This window comes from Bubalus bubalis, chromosome 8, assembly GCF_019923935.1.
Source record: "Bubalus bubalis isolate 160015118507 breed Murrah chromosome 8, NDDB_SH_1, whole genome shotgun sequence".
Taxonomy (NCBI): Eukaryota; Metazoa; Chordata; class Mammalia; order Artiodactyla; family Bovidae; genus Bubalus; species Bubalus bubalis.
The window spans coordinates 19,080,070-19,098,512 of NC_059164.1; the positions used below are offsets into that span (position 1 = coordinate 19,080,070).

General features: G+C 40.8%; 1 long non-coding RNA gene across 1 annotated transcript in view; it reads left to right on the plus strand.

Moving 5' to 3' along the window:
- Positions 1-5,063: 5,063 nt before the first annotated feature.
- Positions 5,064-18,443, plus strand: part of LOC123466049 — a 69,183-nt gene continuing 55,803 nt past the window's right edge. The window contains exon 1 of the long non-coding RNA XR_006641303.1: positions 5,064-5,141. This is a non-coding gene — a long non-coding RNA (uncharacterized LOC123466049). The remainder of the gene's footprint in view (positions 5,142-18,443) is intronic.

The following is an 18,443-nucleotide window of genomic DNA, read 5'->3' on the forward strand; positions in this document are numbered from 1 at the left end:
GCTCAGTCACTCAGTTGTGTCCAACTCTGCGAGACCCCATGGACTGTAGCCTGCCAGTCTCCTCAGTCCATGGGATTTCCCAGGCAAGAATACTGGAGTGGGTTGCCATTTCCTCCTCCGGGGGATCTTCCTGACCCCAAGGATCGAACCTGCATCTCTTGCATCTCCTGCATTGGCTCAGCCATTGCCGAACTCATTTTTCTCCCATCCATACTTGTAGATGTGAAAGGCTAGTGAAATGGAGGAGTATGGCATTCCAAGGCACAGTGTGCGCTTCCTCTACAGTCCATCTGATAACCTGAGCGTTCAGCCCTTTGGAGGGGGGAAGGCACCTTGAATGACAATGCAGCCTGCACACTCGTTAGTGGTTTTACCTTGTAATCCTAGATGAAGGCAAATGAAGGGAATGCCCATCAAATTATCTTTTGTTCAGTTCTTTCCTTCTTGCCCTCCTCCAGCTTCAACTTCCCCTCCTCCAGCTTCAACACCATAATCTAAAGTTTAAATGCATATGAAGTTAAACAATAATTTATCATACCTCCATGCAGTGGTATGGAAAAGGCAATGGCACCCCACTCCAGTACTCTTGCCTGGAAAATCCCATGGGTGGAGGAGCCTGGTAGGCTGTGGTCCATGGGGTCGCTAAGAGTCGGACACGACTGAACGACTTCACTTTCACTTTTCACTTTCATGCATTGGACAAGGAAATGGCACCCCACTCCACTGTTCTTGCCTGGAGAATCCCAGGGACGGGGGAGCCTGGTGGGCTGCCATCTATGGGGTCACACAGAGTCGGACACGACTGAAATGACTTAGCAGCAGTAGCATGCAGTGGTAAATGGTTAAGAGCCAGACCTAGGTCAGCCCACCTGGCTTGAGTGCTGTTCCTACCTGTGGGCAAGTCACTAAACTCTTATTATGACTCCCTTTTCTCACTTGTAGTGTGGTTACAATTCTACCATCTTCATGGAGTGGTTATGAGGATAAACTGAGATAACCCAACTAGCACATTTAGAAGAGGGTCTGACACAGTAAGAGCTCTAGAATATTATTGAATGTATGTAGAGTTGACCGCCGTTAAACAGAACACTCAATATGTCCAAGTGGGAGCTTCATCCCAGCAAGGAAGATCTGAGGAAAGTAATTTTACACTCTTATACTAGGAATCTCCACATTATTGTTATTATTGTTGTTTAGTCGCTCAGCTGTGTCTAACTCTTTGTGACCCCATGGACTAGTTCACCAGGCTCCTCTGTCCATGGAATTTCCCAGGTGAGAATACTGGAGTGGGTTGTCATTTTCTTCTCCAGGGGACCTTCCCAACCCAGGAATTGAACCCGGGTCTCGTGCATTGCAGGTAGATTCTTTACCACTGAGCCACCAGGGAAACTCCTCTATAACTATATTCAAATGTTAATTTTCAGGGAGCAGAAATTTGACTGTTAGATATCACAGATAATTTGAGGTCAGAGATACATACACATTCTCCCCAATAATAACACAAGTCTATGTGTTTGGGGTTTGCATTACACCAGCCTCTTTGAACGAGCATATGGGAAAATGGGGAATTAGGAGAGTTCCAGCTGAACTTTAGGAACCACAGGAGCTAGAACTATTCTCTCAGGATTTCTTTCTTGCTTGTCTTGCCTTTCTCTTCCTTCTCACTGTCACCTGGCTCTCTCTGCTTCCCAGGTCTCAGGGTCAAAAATATTACTTTCAACAATTCCAAGTTTGTTATTAATGCTCCAGCCACCAAAGCCACAGAATGAATCAATGCTGCATTCCAATTCTAGCTCCACCAATCTCTCAGACCAATAGAGTGAGGCCCCTTCTATGATGTAGGTGAGTATGCTTCCCACTCCTGCTGCGTCAACTGAGGCCCCTGAGGGCTGAGCGTTAACACAGAAGATGTTCACTAAATGATGATTTCTAAATCTCTGTTGGGGTAGAGAAACTACAGATGCTAGAAATTACAGATAATGAAGGCAATTTAGAGAAAATGATGAGAGCTCTGAAATAACAAACATTGATTTATGACTTAAAACTTTATACCTTACTTGAGTCCACAAGAGGAACCAGAGAGCAAATTGCCAACATCTGCTGGATCATCGAAAAAGGAAGTGAGTTCCAGAAAAACATCTATTTCTGCTTTATTGACTATGCCAAAGCCTTTGACTGTGTGGATCACAATAAACTGTGGAAAATTCTGGAAGAGATGGGAATACCAGACCACCTGATCTGCCCCTTGAGAAATCTGTATGCAGGTCAGGAAGCAACAGTTAGAACTGGACATGAAACAACAGACTGGTTCCAAATAGGAAAAGGAGTACGTCAAGGCTGTATATTGTCACCCTGCTTATTTAACTTATATGCAGAGTACCTCATGAGAAACACTGGGCTGGATGAGGCACAAGCTGAAATCAAGACTGCCGGGAGAAATATCAATAACCTTAGATATGCAGATGACACCATCCTTATGGCAGAAAGTGAAGAACTAAAGAGCCTCTTGATGAAAGTGAAAGAGGAGAGTGAAAAAGTTGACTTAAAGCTCAACATTCAGAAAACTTAAGATCATGGCATTCTGTTGCATCACTTCATGGCAAATAGATGGAGAAACAGTGGCTGACTTTATTTTTGGGGGCTCCAAAATCCCTCCAGATGGTGACTGCAGCCATGAAATAAAAAGACACTTACTCCTTGGAAGAAAAGTTATGACCAACGTAGACAGCATATTAAAAAGCAGAGACATTACTTTGTCAACAAAGGTCCATCTAGTCAAGGCTATGGTTTTTCCAGTAGTCATGTATGGATGTGAGAGTTGGACTATAAAGAAAGCTGAGCGCAGAAGAATTGATGCTTTTGAACTATGGTGTTGGATAAGACTCTTGAGAGTCCCTTGGACTGCAAGGAGATCCAACTAGTCAATCCTAAAGGAAGTCCATCCTGAATATTCATTAGTAGGACTGATGTTGAAGCTGGAACTCCAATACTTTGGCCACCTGATGCGAAGAGCTGACTCATTTGAAAAGACCCTGATCTGGGAAAGATTGAAGGCAGGAGGAGAAGCATATGACAGAGGATGAGATGGTTGGATGGCATCACTGACACAATGGACATGGGTTTGGTGGACTCTGGGAGTTGGTGAGGGACAGGGAGGCCTTGCGTGCTGCAGTCCATGGGGTCGCAAAGAGCTGGACATGACTGAGTGACTGAACTGAACTGAACTGAGTCCGCAAAACTTTGAGACCAGAAAGTGATTGATGTACAAAATTTTATTTTACCAAATAATTTGGGGGAGGGGCACATCTATCTATAAAGCAAAAATAGTGCAGCTATGGTTTCTTTTAAACTGTATTCACACTCAGCTATTCTTAAGATCAGTATTTATTTGAGGGGAACCATAACATTTAGAACTGAATTCTTCTAAGACAGTGTTCCTTGCAGCTGATACTCAGCAAATGACTTTCTATAGATTTAATTTATCCTGCAACTATTGACTGTGAGATTTAGAAAACCCTAAGTAAGCTGTGTGTTACTAAAGTCTCTGATCTAAAACTGAGTATGAAGTTCCCTGTCCCTTGTAAACAGATAAAATAGCACACTATTTTTTTTCTGAAGCACCCATTCCAATCGACCAACCTTTGGGTACCCAGTGTTCTATGGTACCTCCTTAAGGCTGTCAGGATATAGAAAGCTAGTTTTGCAGAATAATTGTTGAAAATGTTGGTTTCTTTCCTTTTTTTACATTCTGTATTATTTCAATTTGCAGAAAAACAGAGATGAATAAACAGACACTTAGGTATTCACCAGTTAGATATAAGCAATATTGACATTTTACCGTTTTGCCTGAGACCTGTCTGAATTTACATGCAGAGTAATGTATGTATCTTGAAGTTAAATAAGGTTTGTCAAAGACATGCTTTCATGTAACCACATTGCCATCAAGAAATAGTGCTTTTTGGGACTTCTCTGCTGGTCCAGTGATTAAGACTCTGCTCTTCGAGTGCAGGGGGTACTGGTTCAATCTCTGGTTGGGGAACTAAGATCCCACATGACACGTGGCCCCAAAAAAATTGTTTTTCCATTACTCTAGCATACTCTCTTATGCCCCCTCCCAGTTAACAATAGTCCCAAACCCCCAGAGGCGATTTTGAATTCCACCAAAATTATTTTATCAGAATTATTAGTTGTCTTAGAAGTTTATGTAAATGAAATCATACTGTTTGGATTCTTTGGCTTAGAATAATGTTTTGTGACTCATCCATGTTGGTGCATGCCTTAATAGATTATTCCTGTTTTAAACATTTCTGAGTAGCATTCTCTTGCACAAATATACCAGTGTTTGTTTATTCTTTGTCCATTGATGGACATTTGGGTTGTCTGTAGTTTTTGGCAAGTGTAAAGTAAAGCTACTGTGAACTTTCTTGTACAATTCTTTTCGAGGGCATGTATTTTTGTTTCTGTGAGTAAATGCCTGGGGAAAGAGTTGCCGGATCATAGGATAGATGTATGGACTTCTCAGGTGGCTCAGTGGTGGCAGGTTAAGAATCCACCTGCCAATGCAAGAGGAGCAGGAGAAGAGAGTTCAATCACTCAGTCAGGAAGATCCCTTGGAGGAGGAAATGGCAACCTACTCCAGTATTCTTGCCTGGAAAGTCCCATGGACAGAGGAGCCTGGCAGGCTACATTCACGGGGTCGCAAAGAGTCAGATATGGCTGCAGGCATGCACCCAGGGTAGACGTATAACATAAGAAGGTGCAGACAGTGTTCAAAGTTGATGAACCACTGTACGATCAGGCCACTCAAGGTGGCTCTTCTGTTTGTTCTCTGTACATTGCCTGCTCCACCTGTGTCTGCCTCACCTACACCTACTCACGCCACTCACCTAACTACAAACCTGCCCCCGCCCCAGTCAGTAACTGTTCTAACCTTTAAGTCAGAACATCTTCACCTGCTAGCCACTCACAGGAGCCGTAAGGGGCGTGCCCCTTTGCTAGTTTCCCTGGTAACCGATGAGCCACCTGACGCTAATGCCTCCATAAGTGGTAACCTCCCCTCCCGCGGGAGGGTGAAGTGCCGCCGTGTTCTGCCCACCAGTCACACACCATCGGGTGTTGCTCCAGGACCTTGCTTCAGAAATGTAAGTAAGATCCTCTATCCATGAAACCAAGGGTCCCCAAACTCCAGGTTACTATGCTTGATGATCTGAAGTGGAGCTGATATAATAATAATAATAAATAATAGAAATAAAGTGCATGATAAACGTCACGCACTTGGATCATCCCCAAACCATCCCTCTACCCGAGTCCATGGAAAAATATTCCACAAAACCGGTCCCTGTTCTCAAAAATATTGGGGACCCCTGGATTAAACCAATGATGCTTCTGTCGCCGCCAACTCCAAGCTCTTTCTCTGATCTTGAAGCTGGACAGGTACAGGGCTTGCAGGTCTGTGGGGTGCAGCCCAACAACCATTTTACAATCTAATCAATAATACATGTGAGTTCCAGTTGCTCTCTATCCTCACCCATATTTGGGGCAGTCAGTTTGAAACATTTATAATTCTAACCTTTAGTGTTTGTGTAATGGAATGACATTGCTTTTTAAATTTGCGTTTCCGTAATAAGTTACCTTGAGGCCTTTTCATGAGCTCATTGGTGTTTTTCTGTCTTCGTTTGGGAAGGTTTATTCCTGTCTATCACCCATTTATGTTTATTTGGATTGCTTTCTTTTTCATATTGAATTGTAGCAGTTATTTATATATTTTAGAAGCCAGAAGTTTGTGATATAAAGATCAGAAAAGAAGTATAACTGTCTCTTTTCAGGTGAGAAGATTGTTTACTTAGAAATTCTTTTAGTAAGTCTTGAAGTAGTGTGGGTCTTGAAATTTTTGTTTTTCAGAATTGTCTTGATGATTCTAGTGTCTTTACATTTCCAAATAAGTTTTAGAATCAGCTTGTCCATTTCTTCCAGAAAGTCTGTTGGGACTTTAATTGATCTTGCTTTGATTTTATAAATCATTGCTGCAGAGTGGACGTGTCATGTCCTGGAACCCACAAGAGTCCTTAAGATGGACTGCCAAGTGAGGGTTCTTAGTGTTGGGCAGGGAAAAATTCAAGAGCAAGCGAAGGAAAAGCACAAGCAAGCTTATTTAGAGGGATATACTCTCCAAAGACACAATGTGAAACCTCTCAGAAAGTGAGAGTGGGCCAGGGCATGAGGTCTTTGGTTTTTATGGGCTAAGTAATTTCATAGGCCAACAAGTGGGAGGAATATTCTTGCTATTCTAGGGAAGGGTGGGGATTTTCCAGGAATTGGGTGACTGCTCATGTTTTGGCTTTTATGGTCTCAGAACTGCCATGGCATAAGGGCAAATGATATCTAGTATTCAGAAGAAGGTACAATGAGACAAAGGTTAACGACTGGATTATTCGCCAAGCCACCTTGGTTTCAGCTGGTCGCTGTCACATCCCAGCAGCTGAGTCCCTTCTTCATCATCTAGAGTTTCTATCTGCCCCTTTCCCTCCTTTCACAAATCAATTTGGAGACAATCGAGATCTTAACGGCTAATATTGATTTTTTCCCACTTCACAAACATGGTATATATCTCTTCATATATTTTGATTTTTAAAATTTCTCTCAGCAATGTTTTGATGTTTTCAGTATAAAGATATTGTGCATCTTTAATTACATGTATCCCTAAATATTTTATTTTTGAATGCTATTATCAGTGATAGTTTTCTAAATTTAATCTTCCATTTGTTGGTTGCTTGTATACAGAAATACAATTAAATTTTATAATTGCATTATGTGATCTTTTAAATTCATCTATCCAGTCTTGTAGTTGTTCTCCTAAATTCCTTGGGAATTTCTATGTAAATGATTGTATTATCTGAAAACAGAAAAATTTTCCTTTTTTCTTTTTGAACTTTATATGCTTTCTTTTTTCCTGGCTTTATTGGAACATCGGATTCAGTGTATTGTTGAACAGAAGTGATGAACCCAGACACCCTTGCATAGTACCTTATCTTAGGAGAAAACTATTTGCCATTAAGCATGAGGTTAAATGTAGGCTGTTCATAGATGCTTTTTATCAGTTGGAGGAAGTTTTCTCGTATTCTTGGTTTAATGAGAGTTTTTATCAATAACAGGTTTTGAATTTTAACATTTTTCTGCATTTATTGAGATGATCATGTACATTTTCCTTTTGAATTTTTTCATTTGGTGAATTACATTTATTAACAAATATTGATTAATTGACACTGCTTAACACCTCACATTCATGTGTGATAAACCTGATTTTGTCATTTATCCTTTTATCTATTTCTGTGTTTAGTTTGCAAATTTTAAAAGAATATTTATACATATCATGAGGGATATTAATATTAATCTTCAACTTTACTTTCACTGTTATTCTCAGACTTTCATATTAATTTAAGCTGGTCTGATAAAATTATTTGGATATAACCTATTATCACTTCTCTTTTTTTAATTTTTTAAATTTTATTTTATTTTTAAACTTTACAATATTGTATTAGTTTTGCCAAATATCGAAATGAATCCGCCACAGGTATATCTGTGTTCCCCATCCTGAACCCTCCTCCCTCCTCCCTCCCCATACCATCCCTCTGGGTCGTCCCAGTGCACCAGCCCCAAGCATCCAGTATCGTGCATCGAACCTGGACTGGCGACTCGTTTCATACATGATATTATACATGTTTCAATGCCATTCTCCCAAATCTCCCCACCCTCTCCCTCTCTCACAGAGTCCATAAGACTGATCCATACATCAGTGTCTCTTTTGCTGTCTCGTATACAGGGTTATTGTTACCATCTTTCTAAATTCCATATATATGCGTTAGTATACTGTATTGGTGTTTTTCTTTCTGGCTTACTTCACTCTGTATAATAGGTTCTGAAGGAGTTAGTATAAGATGGTTACTATATCTTTCTTGAATATTTAATAGCATTCACAGGTGAAGCTATTTAGGTCTGAAATTTTCTTTGTGAGAATGTTTTAAACTATAAAGTCAATTTACTTAATACATAAGTAAGTATATTAAAGGGGATATTCAGATTTTCTATTTCTTCTCCTGTCAGTTTTGATAATATTTGTTCTTCAAGGAATTTATTTATTTTGTCCAAGTTGTTGATTTTTTTAGTATAATGTTTATATCTCTTATTCTTTTTTTTTGGTGAGAAATTATATCTCAATAATAACTTGCACTCCTCTTATTACAAGCTGCTTTTGCTGCTGCTAAGTCGCTTCAGTCGTGTCCGATTCCGTGCTACCCCATAGAAGGCAGCCCACCAGGCTCCTCTGTCCCCGGGATTCTCCAGGCAAGAATACTGGAATGGGTTTCCATTTCCTTCTCCAATGCATGAAAGTGAAAAGTGAAAGTGAAGTTGCTCAGTCATGTCCGACTCTTAGCAACCCCATGGACTGCAGCCCACCAGGCTCCTCCGTCCATGGGATTTTCCAGGCAAGAGTGCTGGAGTCGGGTGCTATTGCCTTCTTCGTATTACAAGCTAGATTGAGTTTTTTTCATAGATTTGAATGGCATTTCAATTTCTTTTCTTTTCCTGTAATCTGCCTTTTCTCATTTTTCACTCTATGGTGGGTTTTGCCTTGTAATTTATGTTGGGTTTTTTTTTTTTTCGTTTTCTATTTTTATTTTTTTTTAAATTTAATTTTATTTTTAAACTTTACAATATTGTATTAGTTTTGCCAAATATCGAAATGAATCTGCCACAGGTATACATGTGAATGTAATCAAATACATATGTCGTTGTCTTTACTGGTTCTGGATTTTGAGTCATAGTTAGGAAATCAGAATTGTTTCTGATAGAAGTCATTGTGTGAGGAAACCTCTGAAGACCTTAGTGCCTGAGATGATTTCTGTTTTTTATTACTCTCATACTGAGTGAAAATTTGGCTAGATATAAAATGCTAGGTTCAAGTTTCTTTGAAAACTTTTACTTGCTTATTTTGTGTCATTCAATGTTGATGACTTTGTTGGTAGAATGTTCATAATAGCTCTTGGTTATTCTTTTAATGTCTAGAGGCTCTGTAGTACATTTCCTCTTTCACCTCTGCCATGAATAATTTGAATTTTCCTTTTAAAAAATTTGTTTTGATCATCTGGGCTAGTCTTAATTAATTTTGTCATCTTTTAAAATAATTTGCTTTTGAGTGTATCAATTTTCTCTATTGTTTTTCTGCTTTATATTATTGACTTCTCTTTCTGCTTGGTATTTAACTTACTCTTTTATTCTTTTCAGCTTCTATGGTTGTATTTTAGACCATTATTTATAACATTTCTTATTTCCCAATATTAGCATTTACACCTGGAGAAGGCAATGGCACCCCACTCCAGTACTTTTGCTTGGAAAATCCCATGGATGGAGAAGCCTGGTGGGCTGCAGTCCGTGGGGTCGCTAGAGTCAGACACGACTCAGTGACTTCCCTTTCACTTTTCACTTTCATGCGTTGGAGCAGGAAATAGCAACCCACTCCAGTGTTCTTGCCTGGAGAATCCCAGGGATGGGGAAGCCTGGTGGGCTGCCGTCTATGGGGTCGCACAGAGTCGGACACGACTGAAGCGACTTAGAAGCAGCAGCAGCAGCATTTACACCATAGCATTTCCTCTAAGGCTCCACTTGAGCTGAGTTCCAAGAGTTTTGATATGCTGAGTTAACTATTTCTTCCCCTGGTGTACTCTGAGCTCTGAGGAAAGAGAGGGCTTGTCTTATTTACTATATCTCCAGCACCTACTGCACTGCTTGGTAAAGAGTAATACTCAATAATTCTCAAAATAAGTAATATTTTTCCTTGCCAGTACCTTGCCAGGGTCGGAATACCTTTCCATGGTTCTCTGCCCTCAGTACCGCTCTGATAGCTGCTTTGTCAAGAGATCCTTTTGTTCTCTGGTGGTATATAAAGTCCTCTCTATACCAAGGGCCTTGATTGCTTCTAGCTCACATCCCCTCTCAGCTATTCAGACATTCTTAGTCTTCATTTGCACTGTCAATTGTAATGGTTAAGATACCCAAGATTTTTTTATAATCAACAATAAAAAACTGCTTTAAGGAAACATCCACAGCTACATAAAAATGAAAACCAAAGTGAAAGTGTTAGTTGCTCAGTCATGTTCCACTCTTTGCAACCCCATGGACTGTGGCCCACCAGGCTCCTCTGTCCATGGGATTCTCCAGGCAAGAATACTGAGTGGGTAGCCATTCCTTTCCCCAGGGGATCTTCCCAACCAAGGAACTGAACCTGGGTCTCCTGCATTGTATGTAGAATCTTTACCATCTGAGCCACCATGGAAGCCCCTAAAAATAAAAAGGCTAAAACCAATATAAATAGATTTATCTCATAGATGTTTTTTCCCTTCAAAACCTAGGCCCTTTGTCCTTCATTCAAATTGCTTTTTATACAACCTCCTCATGATCCAGGTAACACATTGTCCACCGTAGTTAACACACTGATTTCCTTACTGCAAGAACACAACTTACCTCTTTGAAAAAGTGAGGGGAGAAATACATTATCCTCCTTTGGAATTTATCTGCATTAAGAACAATTGATGGAAACAAAGGTTCACAGTATTACCTGATTAATCTTTTTAGTCAGCATTCTCTAAGAGTCTCATGGTAGCCTTCTTTTGTAGTCTGTTGCTTTAGACAGGCTCAATTTTATGCTGCCAAATTATGAACTACATAGAGGTGTGCATAGAATAGCTTCCTTAATTTTCTAGGTGTGCATGATACATCTGTGGCTTCTCGGCCATCAGCAAAAGCCCCATGGCAGTTTTATGATGAAGATCCCAAAGAGATCCTCTTGTTTTTTCATGTAAATCAATTGCCCATGTTCCAGTCAGAACTGCTAGGCATAACAGGCTTGGCAAGTTTATCTTAAAAACCATCTAGAGTAATTTGTATTGGAGATTGGAGACACTTCAGTTGCCTGACAGCCGCTCTGCCGTCAATCGTGACGGCAGAAATCAATTAGTCCCCTGGCTTTCTTGAGAAACCTTAGTGCAGACAATCTTGTCAAAGAGAAACGTGATGGTTCTAACATTAAATAGATGTTGAAGGAGGCTTTCTCTAAGTTACACAAAGCTGTCTGATTCCTACATTTGACTGCCAGCTTCACTCTCAGGAGCTCTTCTGGAAATACTAAATCACCTGGGTCTTAAGGGGATGAAATTTGGAACATGTATACACCAAAATTGGGGGGAAGGAAATGCCAGTTATGACTGTGATCTATTAAAGAAGCTCTTGAAGTTTTATGTTCAAGCCATAATTTGTGGAAGGATAGGCAGCTAGGTATAAGATTGTTGAAGCCAATTGATTTTTATTGCATGAATGAAAACATTTTACAGTGCAGTGGTTTTTATCCTAGAGAACAGAAGGGAAATCAAAATACTTGTTTCAGCCCATCTAGATATGGAAGACAAGTTTTTGTTTGTCCTTTATTTTTTTTATTTGTTTTGATTTTTTGTGATGTTCCATTGTTCTGTGAAAAGCTGACAAAAATTTTTTTGGCGGTGGAAGGAATAATGTTAGAGTAAGCCAGCTTTACTGATAAGTGTACTGAGCTCTCTTTACTAAATAAATCGAGTTCATAGATATGACAAACAGACTTCTTACTTTTAAGCTGATCCTTTTTTTTTCTTCCTGTGAGGCTATGTGAAGATAGAAGAAATTTCAGATTCAATTCTCCTTGGTCTGAATTCTAGGAAATAGCTCAATGAACTCCAAACTGAAGTGTTTCTCCTCGTGATCTGAATTAAAAATAAAGGATGACAGTTCAAATGCCTCTCCCTGTAGGATGATAATAATAGCCTGATTGCAATTACCTCATTTTATCCTTGCCCCCACCTGTCAGACAGGCAAGGCAGGAAGTATTGTTTCAGTTTTATACAGGAGGATATGGTGAGGTGACTAAAGTCATATGGCTAATAAGTGACAAAACCAGCAATCCCAGCTAGACTCTGATGCTTTGCCTCTGTCAAACCACAATAATTTCTTTTGTTTTCTTCCTTTTAGAAAACAGACAGGTCCAAATATTCACTGGAAACCTTATTAAATGTCTGAAATAAAGATTCATATGAGGAAATAATTGCAAAATGCTTTTTATTTCCAAAACTTTATCATAAACCTATTTACAAGTATTCTTACTATGTCTACATGGCAAAAGACTTGAGAGTTTAACTGGCTTCAAATCTGAGATTATCCAGCTAATTTTCTAAAAAAAATTCAGATGTAAAAGTCAAGAGACTTTGAGAGGTTTTTATTTTTGATTACAGTAGCATTTTCCATTTTGGAATTTTGTGTATATTGGTAACATCTGGGGAGTGCCTTAACAAGAGCATGTTTTAAATATAAGGCGGGTGTGGTAAGCTGAATAATGTCTTCCCTAAAGATACCCAGGCCCTAACCCCTAGAATCTGTGAAGATTTAACTTTATGTGGAAAGGGGGATTTTGCAGACGGGATTAAGGTAAGGATCTTGAGATGGGAAGTTTATTTTGGATTAACTAGGCTGGCCCAGTATAAACACAAGGGTCCTTATAAGAGAGAAGTAAGAGAGTCAGAGTTAACAGTAGAAATGATGATGAAAACAAAAGCTTGAAGTGATATAGGGAAGTTGGAGTGAGCCAAGAAAGGAAGGCAAGTGGCCTCTGGAAGTTGAAAAAAGACGCAAAAAAAAAAAAAAAAAAAAAAAGATTCTTCCCTGAAATCTCCAAAAGAAATGCAGCCTTATTGACATCTTGATTTTAGATTTCTGACCTCCAGTACCGTAAGAGAATACGTTGTTGCTGTTTACAAAATACTTAAAAATCTGTGGTAATCATTACTGCAGCAATATGGAAATAACATAGTGGGAATTTATCTTAGTTTTTTTCCCTTTGATTCAGAGCATCTTAGTCAAGTAGAAGAGTATCTGTTTTGCTAGATTATAGGCAACATTCTTTTCCATTACATTGTCTTATATAGACATATGATATCTTAATTACTGGTGAAGTTTCGAGTTTTGTTTAATTGAAATGAATCTTTCCAAGGAACATTTGATTTTTGTTGGAGAAAAATAGTCTCCCCCGAACAAACATTACTCAGAAGTGGGTTTCTTGTTTTTTTAATGAAAATGATTTATTACATTTCCTTGTTATGAAAACAATATTTATTCTCTGTGTTTTGGGAAATAAAAGGGTATAAATAAGAAAGGCAAAGTTGTCTGTAATCCTACCATAGTTGGCAAATATAGGCAACCTTGTGGAGTTCTCCTGAAAGCAGTGTATGCTTCCCCAGTTGACTGTCAGAGAATGAGGTCTCTGGAGTTGGGCTTTGGACCAGAGGATGAGCTTGGGAAGTGAGAGAAGTAGCTCTCACAGATGTCAGAGGTTTGTGTGGTCTTTAGACTGAGAAATATCTCAAGTTGTCCTGGAGTGCCATGGGCTAGGACAGGAGACTCGGGCAAGGAACACTGAGGATACAGCTAGACTTAGGCTGGGCCCTTTGAGTGCGTGCTCAGTCAAGTTGGACTCTTTGCAACCCCATGGACTGTAGCCCGCCAGGTTTCTCTGTCCATGGGATTCTCCAGGCAATAAAACTGGGGTGGGTTGCCATTTCCTGCTCCAGGGGATCTTCCCAACCCAGGGATGAAACCTGCATCTTCTGTGTCTCCTGCACTGGCATGTGGGTTTTTGTTGGCATTTGGAACTCCACAAGGTTGCCTATATTTTCCTGTGTCACCTGGGAAGCCCCTTAGGCCCTATATGTATATGTATAGCCACAAGTAATGCTTTCCCTACACATTTCCGTTTTCTCCCTTTGCCCCAGATTCTTCCATAGGGTCTTGGTGAAACTTGGGGATTCGTCTCTTCTGCTGCAGAGAATTAATTGAAATTCTGCCTCTGGGGATGGACTCACGGAGGTTAGCATACTCTCCTCTCCCTAGGAGCTTAGGTGTTAAAACCAGCAGTCAAAGAAGCAGTTACTTAGTGTTTGGTGGCATCTCCTAACACCATGAAGTTCTGTCTGGCTGCGGCAGAAGCACCAAGTCCCTCTACCAATCAGGCACTGCTGCACCAGCTCTCTCCTTGAAGTCACTTACCTGCCAAGGCAAGTGTCCAGAGTCCCCCAGATATGAACCACAGGGACCGTCTAGCCCTGGATGCTTGTGTGATATAATATCACAGAGGCAAATGCAGTAGGAGAATGACTGGTGCTACCTTGATTTCAATACCCAAATTAGAGAACTGAATTATGTTCCCTTCTTGAATTTCCTATTGTGAGACTACACAAATCTATCTCCTTCTTTGGCTCCCCAAGTGTCTCCGTGGTAAAGAATTTGCCTGCCACTGCAGGAGACGCAGATTTGATCCCTGGATCAGGAAGATCCCCTGGAGAAGGAAATGGGAACCCGCTCCAGTATTCTTGCCTGGGAAATCCCATGGACAGAGAAGCCTGATGGGCTACAGTCCATGGGGTCATGAAGAGTCAGACGTGACTAAACCACCACCACCATCCCCTTCTTCAGACCCTTCAACCAATAGAGGCAGAGAGGAGTCTGGACAGGACTACCCTGATACTGACCTTGTCTTCCATCTCATGGGTGGAGCAATGCAGGGGTGATGGGCAGTTCAGAGGTACTTCTTGGCCCCAGGTTCACACTGTCTAACCCTAACTCGCAGTGGTCATAAACTGAAGAGGCATCAGCAGAATGGCATGGTGAAGAAGCTGGAGCTAAAGACTGTGAGGGATCTGTTTCTAAGGCACGTGAGACAGCAGCCTGGGGGCCTCAGAAGTAGCTGAAGTTCATGGCGAAGGGGGCTGGATTTCTGACACGTTGATGGCAGCTCAAGTGCACTCATCTGGGTGTGGAAGGTAAAGTGATGGCTTCTGGCAGCTGGAGAGCCTGTGTTTTACAACCAGCAAGTTCACAAGAGCAGTGACAGGAGATCCTTGTGTCACGTGGAGCTCTGTGTTTAGAGGCAGCAAGAAAAACACCTTCTGGGCTGCCTTGCACAGATGTCTAGGGTTTGCTCTGAACAGTTCTGGTCCATGGGTACATGATCTTCCTTGGAGTTGTACAGTACAGCTGCCCTGCCATCTAACCTCTGTGTATTCAGGTATTTGGCATTTGATGTTGTGAAATAATTTGCTTAGGATTGTCTGACATTAGCTATCACATACTTTAGCATGAAAACCCTCAGGGGTTTGCCATAGTCTTAAAAGACATTTGATGTCAACCTATTTAAAGATGAGACAGCTGTGAAAATTTGTGTACGTGGTATGTGAGTGTGTGTGTTACAGCAAGATCAGCTTTGTTTTAAGGAAGCTTTGTTTCCTGGGATTCAAGCAAAGATATAATCGTGAATGTGTATATAATTTGCAAGACTCTCTCAATCCTACTGCCTTTGAGAAGTCAGCAATTAGGATGTGCTAGGTTTGGTTCTTTGAGGGGTGGTTGTGATGATGTGAATGGATATATGGCCCTAATTTTCTATAGAAAATCTAAAGCTCTACATTTAAAATTTTCATTTGGAAAACAGACATTGGATTCACAGCTGTTACAATTTCTGACGTCTTGGGTAATGTTACATTGTGGGTAACATCTTGCATTAGACATTTTCCCCTCAAACATGGATTTAGAAAGGAGTAACAGTACAAATAATCCCATATATAAAGTAACCCAAAATGGGTTTTATTTGATGTTGGAAGGCTAAGTAGCAACCTCCAGCGTCATGGCTCTAAGAAAGCAAGCTAGCTAATTCATAAGCAAGGGTGTGAAGATGTCTTGTGGGTGTTAGGCATTACCTGGTTTCTCATGGATTAGATACAAATGATACTACAAGTACAAGAGGTAGAAGAACCTAGATCCTTGACGGCGTAACAGAGCTGGTGATCCAGCCAGTCTGGCAGTGGTTGGTCACAGTCTCCACACATGGTCTCAGTGCTTCGGCACTTTGAGTCAGGGTTACTTGCAACTGAAAGCATGCAAATGAATACTGAGGAGGCCGACTAGTCCATCTCTGGACTTTTCATCAAATTCTCATCCAAAGCAAAACTGATTTAGACCTTTTTGCAAAGATCTGGTGTCTCAGGTGGTAAAGAATCTGCCTGCAATGCAGGAGATCTGGATTTAATCCCTGGATTGGGAAGATCCCCTGGAGAAGGCAATGGCAACCCACTCCGGTATTCTTGCCTGGAGAATCTCATGGACAGAGGAGCCTGGTGGGCCATAGTCCATGGAGTCGCAGAAAGTCAAACATGACTGAGCAACTAACACAGAGCTTTTCAGAATTTACAAGCTTAACTCTTGCCAAGCATGCTTTAAATTTAGCCTGTCTCCTTCCTGCTGCTGTTTAAGCACGTGTTTTATTGTCCTGTCAGTGGAGAAAAACTCTAGGTGATATACTGAGTGTTATTTTTGCAAATCTTCCCAGCTACTTCCATTCCAGTATTAATTAATCTCTGGAACTTTAAGGCTTTCTTGATAGATCTTATTTTATAACGCTTTAAATTGAAACCAAAGCAGCTAATTACATCCTAGTCTAATTGATCTCTCTTTTTTCTTTCTTTCTTAAATTGTACTTTAAAACTTTAATGCTTCAAAAACTTGGGAGTGAATAATTGGTCTAACATGTCTTCCAAACTCCATGATTGCTGTAAGATAGGAAAGACCTGTAAACAATCAGCAATCGGAGACTTCAAATAGAGTTGGGAGACCAGAAAGGGAAGGTCTCAAGCCCTGCAACAATAGCAAAGCCCAACAAGAGGATAGACCCCCTTTCTCTTCTGACAAGGATTCAGCTAATGAAAATTCTTGCACTCTTTGCTTACTATAGGCCTCCAGCTTCCTTCTCCCCCTTGATTAAAACACTTCCTTCCCTTGCCCTGTGGAGACTTGCATGTCATGGTTGGAGACCTTGCAATCCTCTCCCGACCCAGAATAAATCCACCTTTGCTAGAGAAATAACTGGCAGTGCATTTGTTCTAGGTCCGCAGGCCCTTAAAGCTTCTGAAAGCAATCCTTTGGAGGTCCTCCGTCTTCTACCTGCTCTCTGGTGGTAAAGCCGATGTCACGTGTTGTAGACTTCTGTAACTCCCAGGGACCAAATTCTGTCACCTATTTCTGAGTTGAAATTATACACAACTCAGTGACCAAAAACAGTAATAATTTATTTGGCTCACAAACCTATGATGTGGGCATAGTTGGGTGGGGTAACTCAATCTGTGCAGAGTGATGACAGGGGAGGTGTCTTTTAGGATAATTGATCTTGTGTGTCAGACTCTTGAGAGTCCTTTGGACAGGAAACCAGTCAATCCTAAAGGAAATCAACCCTGAATATTCATGGGAAAGACTGAAGATGAAGCTCCAATACTTTGGCCACCTGATGCAAAGAGCCTACTCGTTGGAAAAGAACATGATGCTGGGAAAGATTGAGGTCAGGAGGAGAATGGGGTGACAGAGGATGAGATGTTTGAATGGCATCATCGACTCAATGGACATGGTTTGAGCAAACTCTGGGAGAGAGTGAAGGACTGGGAAGCCTGGCGTGCTACAGTCCATGGGGTTGCAAAGAGTTGGACACAACCGAGTGACTGAACAAAATGGCCAGGGGCCCAGTGTTGGTGGTTGGTGGGAGGCTTGATTCCTTTCCAGGATGGCCACTTTACAGAGATACTTGGGCTTTTACTCAGCCTGGTGGCTGGGTTCCAAGAACAGATGGTTTGAGAAGCAGCAGCAGCTATTAGTCTCTTAAGCACAGATCACATCTACTATGTTCTGTTGATCAAGCAATCACAGCTTCTGTCCGGTTCTGAAGAGTGAAATATCACAAAAGTAACAAAGAACTTGCAGCCGTCTTTAACAAAAACAAGGTATCTTGTCTAGGTTTTAAAAATGGAGAAAATGGAAACACAAGACAAAGAGGTCACAAGGTCTTCAAGGTCACACGGCTTGAGTGCAGAGCTAACATTTTATTCTAGGTGGTACAGAGGTCTTCCCACGTAGCACAGTTGGTAAAGAACACACCTGCCAATGCAGGAGAAATGAGAGATGGGGTTCAGATCCCCTGGAGGAGGAAATGGCACCCCACTCCAGTATTCTTACCTGGAGAATCCCATGGACAGAGGAGCCAGGCGGGCTACAGTCCATGGGGTTGCAAAAAGTCAGACACGACTGAAGCAACATAACACACATCATTATAGAGTCCTATTTGTTTACAAGTACACTTTTATGAGAAAATATGACAAAAGCAAACTTTTTACAACTTGTCCACTGTGTTATTTTAAGTTGGTCAATCAAAGCCTAAAGAGAAGCAAGTCTTGAAATATTTAAGAAAACCTCCAGTTGACTAGTGAAGCCTAACTATTACTCCAGTGTCATGATGTAATAAACTGCAAAAATCATTTAACAATTTTTTTAAATTG